Here is a 6,925-nt window from a genome sequence, read left to right as displayed (position 1 = left end):
ACCAAACAAACACTGTTCGAACAGGTCATGAAGGCCGACCGGTACCGACCGGCCGTCGTGTCTTCGTCATTCCTTAGGAGCCACCGTTTGCTGATGCGGAGGGGCATGTGGTCAGCACACCGCTCTCCCGGCCGTGGTCAGTTTTCGTAACGGAGCCGCCACTTCTCAGTCAAACAGCTCCTCAATTGGCCCTACAGGAGCTGAGTGCCCCTGATTGCTGACAGCACTCGGCAGCCACGGACGGTGGTCCATCCAAGTGTTAGCACTTAACCTAGGTGATATGACGGGAATCGGTTCTACCTCTGCGGTAAAGCCTCTTGGTACAAGGGCTAAATAAAGGAAACAGAAAGAAATACACACTTATATGTAAAACGTAAGGAAGAAAGTAACTACACCATGACGTGTCACTGACGAGTGACATAGCACGCCGTCGTCAGGCCACGAGTGGCCTACCGGGACCATCCGACCGCCGTGTCATCCTCAGTGGAGGAGGCGGTTAGGAGGAGCGTAGGCTCAGCACATCGCTCTCCCGGTCGTTACGATGGTGTTCTCGACCGAAACCGCTACTGTTCGGTCGAGTAGTTCCTCAATTGGCATCACGAGGCTGAGTGCACCCCGAAAAATGGCAACAGCGCATGACGGCCTGGATGGTCACCCATCCAAGTGCCGACCACGCCCGACAGCGCTTAACTTCGGTGATCTCACGGGAACCGGTGTAACCACTGCGGCAAGGCCGTTGCCTCTGCTTAGTGACATAGCTGAATGAAACTTGGACCATAGATACATAGTATGGTACAGAAAGTAACTGAAAGAAATACGCAGTGAGACGAACATAATGACAATAATTACACTACTCTTCCCGTGCTGGCCATATGAGTACTTCCACCTGCGCAGTTCGATGCGGTCGCGCGTTGTTATCCCTGAAACGACTCCCGTTGGGAACTGGTACAGTATCACAATACCGTTGGCCAGTGAGTGTACCGTACTCAAAGATTTGGAGGGCAATATGCCCAGGCAACATCATGTCTCCTCACACCATTACAGCCGCGCGGGATTTGCCGAGCGGTCTGAGGTGCTGCCGTCATGAACTGTGCGGCTGGTCCCGGAGGAGGTTCGAGTCCTCCCTCGGGAATGGGCGTGTGTGTTTGTCCTTAGGATGATTTAGTCTCAGTAGTGTGTAAGCTTAGGGACTGATGACGTTAGCAGTTAAGTCCGATAAGCTTTCATACACAACACCATTACACCTAGAGCATAAAAGTAATCATGTTCGACAGCGGTTCCGCGTGCATTATGTGCTCTCATTTCTCGCCATTTTGGAGTACGTCCATGCTGCTCTACACTTCAAAGTTACACAGATACACGACGCTATATTCCAACATAGTCACCACGTCTTTGTAAACAACGGTCGGAACATTCTAGACTGTTTGCAGTCGTTTATCGTCCAGTCAAGTTATTAGAAGATCAAAACAAATTGCAAAACGATTTGGAAAAGATATCTATTAAGGAAAAGCAAACCTACGTTTCTAGCATTTCTAGACATAGAGAAAGCTTCTGACAATGTTGACTGGAATACTCTCTTTCAAATTCTGAAGGTGGCAGGGGTAAGATACAGGGAGCGAAAGGCTATTTACAATTTGTACAGAAACCAGATGGCAGTTATAAAAGTCGAGGGACATGAAAGGGAAGCAGTGGTTGGGAAAGGAGTGAGACAGGGTTGTAGCCTCTCCCCGATGTTATTCAGTCTGTATATTGAGCAAGCAGTAAAAGAAACGAAAGAAAAGTTCGGAGTAGGTATTAAAATCCATGGAGAAGAAACAAAAACTTTGAGATTCGCCAGTGACATTGCAATTCAGTCAGAGACAGCAAAGGACATGGAACAGCAGCTGAACGGAATGGACAGTGTCTTGAAAGGAGGATTTAAGATGAGCATCAACAAAAGCGAAACGAGGATAATGGAATGTAGTCGAATTAAGTCGGGTGATGCTGAGGGAATTAGATTAGGAAATGAGAGACTTAAACTAGTAAAGGGGTTTTGCTATTTGGGGAGCAAAATAACTGATGATAGTCGAAGTAGAGTGGATACAAAATGTATACTGGCAATGGCAAGGAAAACGTTTCTGAAGAAGAAAAATTTGTTAACATCTAGTATAGATTTAAGTATGAGGAAGTCGTTTCTGAAAGTATTTGTATGGAGAGTAGCCATGTATGGAAGTGAATTGTGGACGATAAATAGTTTGGACAAGAAGAGAATAGAAGCTTTCGAAATGTGGTGCTATAGAAGAATGCTGGAGATTAGATGGGTATATCACATAACTAATGAGGAGGTACTGAATAGAATTGGGGAGAAGAGGAGTTTGTGGCACAACTTGACTAGAAGAAGGGATCGGTTGGTAGGACATGTTCTGAGGCATCAAGGGATCACCAATTTAGTATTGGAGGGCAGCGTGGAGAGTAAATATCGTAGAGGGAGACCAAGAGATGAATACACTTAGCAGATTCAGAAGGATGTAGGTTGCAGTAGGTACTGGGAGATGAAGAAACTTGTACAGGATAGAGTAGCGTAGAGATCTGTATCAAACCAGTCTCAGGACTGAAGACCACAACAACATGGTGGTAATATTGGCAATTGACCCTAAATGATGACAAGTGTGAGATCATCCACATGAGTGCTGAAAGGAGTCAGTTAAACTTCGGTTACACGATAAATCAGTGAAATCTAAAGGCCGTAAATTGAACTAAATACCTAGGAATTACAAGTGGAAGGAACACATAGGAAATGTTGTGGAGAAGGCAAACCCAAGACTGAATTTTATGGACAGAACGCTTAGAAAATGTAACAGATCTATTAAAGAGACAGCCTACACTGCGTTTGTCCGTTCTCATTTGGAGTACTGCTGCGCAGTCTGGATCCCTTACCAGATAGGAGTAACGGAATACATCGGCAATGTTCAAAGAAGAGCAGTACGTTTTGTATTATCGCGAAATAGGGGAGAGAGTGTCACTGACATGATACAGGATTTGGGGTGGGCATCATTAAAACAAAGCCATTTGTCGTTGCCGCGAAATCTTCTCACAAAATTTCAGTCACCAACGCCGGCCTATCTACAGAGAAACGATCATCATAATAAAATAAAGGAAACTAGAGCCCACACGGAAAGATATAGGTCTTCGTTTCCTCCGCGCACTGTTCGAGATTGAAATAATTATCACTTTGGAGGTGCTTCGACGAAGCATCTGCCAGGCACTTAAGTGTGATTTGCAGACTATCCATGTAGCTGTAAATGTAAATGTACCACTAGTTCAGTTCCCTGACAATAGAAATCCGCTCCTTTGTCATAGAGTCGTTCGAGAACCGCTGTGTGAACTCTCTCATCGGTGGAAACTTTCTTTCCCCCAGATCTTCTTTCAGCTTACTGGAAAGACGGAAATCGCATGGAGCAGGTTCTAGACTTGGCCGTCAGCATCACCCAGTGTATGCTGCCGTGTTCGAACTGTTGTCACCATTTCATTACGGCTGGCTACGAAATTGCTAACGCTGTAATTCCAACGTGAATCTGTGTGCAGTTTTCACGTTTCGCACAAAGGAGTCCGACTGCCCCGCGTAATTCAGCTTTGGAGTACATTTCCAGTTGCCATGCCATTTCAATCGCACACTGTTATCCACCTGTTATCCGTACCGCAGCAAATCCGTGTCTGCAGGTAACCTGGAACATATACGCTCTTAAGAAAGTGCGCCGCTATTGCTGCACGATGGTCTTATCATGGGATGTTGTGAGCGTGCAGGTGCTATTCTGTCATTTTGCACAACGGATTATTCTGAGATGTACCCTTTTCCCTGTGGCTCCTGCAAGATGCAATTTCCACCCCCACACTACTACAGAAGTCAGACAGGCGCTCCTAACGTTTTAAAGAGAAATGCCTGAAAAACTTTCAGCAATAAATATCTTCTGGAGTCGTCCACTGTAAGGAAATGACACAAAAATTCACAAAATTTCTTACATAACTAGTGGGATACTTGAGTACTGGAGTAGTGCTAGTTAGTGTAAGAAAAACATGAAACTAACGAAAATTATTATTTATTTTGCAAAAATTATGGCACTTTTAGTTATGAACTGAACAAGTTATTTCCAGGTTCTTTTTGTTGTGTGAAGATATCTCTTAAGGGTAGGATTCGCTAATGAAATTTCTATACATAGTTTAAGATTGTTATTGACTTGGCAGAATGACTGAGAGCCGCACCTACTCAAGTTGAATAATTATCCATTAGAATGTTGCTAGGTATGGTCGAGGCTGTGGCGTGTGAAATGCAGTGAAGTGCACTGTTGTGGAGGGAAATATGGGGCTCACAAGAGCTGTAGTGCACAATACCATAAGCTGCGATGACTGCTGTCTGTGTCGCTCGCTGCTGACAAATAAGGTAACTCTCGTACTATCTGGATTGACCTTCGCCAATCAAACTCTCCCTACACTTTGATGAAGTCAAGGACTCCTATTCGCCCCTAGTCCAACTATTGGCTAGGTACACGGGTCAGATATCCCGTCGACCGCGATGCCACTCAAAAATTCGCTCACAGGCGTTTAACTATAACTCCGATTCGCTCTCGACAGAGGTGCTCTCCCAGTGAAGTACTGACGAGAGACTTGTTCCTCGCTGTTTGAGTTCATGTACGAGCGCGCACGCTCTCGTTACGTGTTCTCGCTCCAAGAGCAACAACAGAACGGCCCCTCTCCACGCCAGACGTGAAGGGGTACATCTTTCAGTCTCTCCCATTACTCCTTCAGCTCAAGGCGTCAGGAATATCGTCTGCCAATCAGCATTGCTCTTCTAAAACGGGAAAATGACGTTTTGTTTAAGGCGACCAATCCGGAACTCTGTAGCATCGGCGTTTGGCGTTTGTTGTCTCCCTGTGAAAATCTCTGAAACTGCATGCTATATTTGTAAAGAATGCGCAGGCTGGGTGCTCCCACACAATGTAGCGGAATTTGCTTTTAAGCTGAACACGGGGTCGTTCCTCCTTTCACTCGGGCAAATGCTGTCCGCTCCACGGGCAGCCGAGGTTGACTCATCCTCTGAAGGGACCAACCTCCCGGCGTGTGGTCTGCCTCTCTCGAACTAGAAGACCCTGTGCCTGTCGTGTCTTGAATGTGTGTGTGTGTGTGTACGCCAGCCTCGAGTACTTCAATCTCGGAGTGCATTTGCGATTCACTGGTCATTTGCATATCATTTACATGAATTCAAACAACACTGATTTTATCTTATCGAGTTTCGAATGAAGCGTCTTGATGTGTGGAAGATGATTGTGAGGGCGGAATATGTAAGCAATGAAGGTCAGGAGACCACGACATCTTACTATGTCGCATGTAGCTTAATTTCCTAATTGCATACATCGAGTTCATCGCCTCCGCCCAAGTACTCTATAAGAGCTACTGCCACGTTGATTTGATTTACAACTCCCTCGGAAAACATGTACAAAAGAAAATCAGCCTTCGACAGAGAGCAACAATTATGTAAGCAATCCAGTGGCCTTGGTCCTAGGCTTTATCCATCGAGCAGTTACGGGAAACGAGAGTAAGTAATACGTAACTCCAGCCCCAACTGTGGATCCGCCTGTGGCATGGGACGGTGCTAAGCGGAAAATGAGTCCTTTCGTTGACCACCTGTATGCTCGGATGGAGGCTTATATAGCCTCCCTCGCCGTTTTTCGTGTATACAATCTATTCCATACTGGATATCTGAAACTTTGAGTAATGTGTCAATATTTGCTACTAGCATGGAGCGATGTTCTGCAGCCCACGCAGTAGTTCGTTTTCCACGTGTATCACATCGAAATAAGGAGAAATAGAGAAAGATATGGCAGTATTTCGAGACACAGGTTGATTCCTTCACTCCTAGGGGATAACCTGGCAAGGAAACAACGGAAAATTATCCTTTCCAGCTTGTATCACTCCGTCAGGGAGCTGCAGTAGAAGGTTCCAGCTCGCCAAACTCGTTATGATGGTCCTTTGTACCTCTGTTCAGTAAATTACTTCAGAAACCATACTGCAGTTACAAGAGTCGAAGTATTCGGACAGGAGCGAGACAGAGTTGTAGCCAATCTGTACGTGGTGCAAGAAGCAAAGGAAATAAAGAAAGAACTTTGAAAAAGGTATTGCATTTCAGGGAGATGAAAATTGAAGTTCAAGATTTGCAGGTAAATTTGTAATCTGACAGAGACGGTAATGACTTTGGACGATCAGTTGAACGGAATTGGTAGCGTCTGGAAAAGATATTATACTAGCGAACGTTCATTAGGGCATGGTGCAGAAATATGAAGTGAGTTCATTAGACTGATAAACGTTCAGTTAGACATAGATTACATATTAACATGTATTGTATATACATGTATACTACATAAAGGCTAAACGTAGTTAGCAAAAAACTCGCGATGTTCCTGATCGATTTACTTTACATTTTTACGTTATACTATACACATCAAAAAAGTTTTGCACCACCTCGGTTCCCAGAACTCCTGAAGATAGACGTTGACTGTGGATATTTTACCACAGACACAGTCCGTTTGACTATTCGGAGATGTCACTAAACCCGCCCAAAGATGTAAACAGTCGCGCATGGGCAGCGCCTATTAGTCGGAGGGGGTCCGACAGTCGATCAGTTCCAGTCATACCGTCTGTTGTTCAACCATGCCTTGATTGTCTATACCACGGTTCGATCGAGTTTGCGTTGTTACTTTGTGCCAGGAAAGGCTCTCAACAAAGGAAGTGTCCAGGCGTCTCGGAGTGAACCAAAGCCATGTTGCTCGGCATGGAGGAGATACAGAGAGACAGGAACTGTCGATGACATGCCTCACTCAGGCCGCCCAAGGCCTACTACTGCAGTGGATGACCGCTACCTACGGGTTATGGCTCGGAGGAACCCTGACTGCAA

The 6,925-nt window shown here is 45.4% G+C and overlaps 1 pseudogene; it reads right to left on the bottom strand.

Moving 5' to 3' along the window:
• Positions 1 to 623: 623 nt before the first annotated feature.
• On the bottom strand, positions 624 to 741 carry LOC124727508 (annotated as a pseudogene).
• Between the last annotated feature and the right edge of the window lie 6,184 nt (positions 742 to 6,925).

The sequence above is a fragment of the Schistocerca piceifrons genome, chromosome 1, assembly GCF_021461385.2.
Source record: "Schistocerca piceifrons isolate TAMUIC-IGC-003096 chromosome 1, iqSchPice1.1, whole genome shotgun sequence".
Taxonomy (NCBI): domain Eukaryota; kingdom Metazoa; phylum Arthropoda; class Insecta; order Orthoptera; family Acrididae; genus Schistocerca; species Schistocerca piceifrons.
This window is presented reverse-complemented; position numbering and strand designations above follow the sequence as displayed.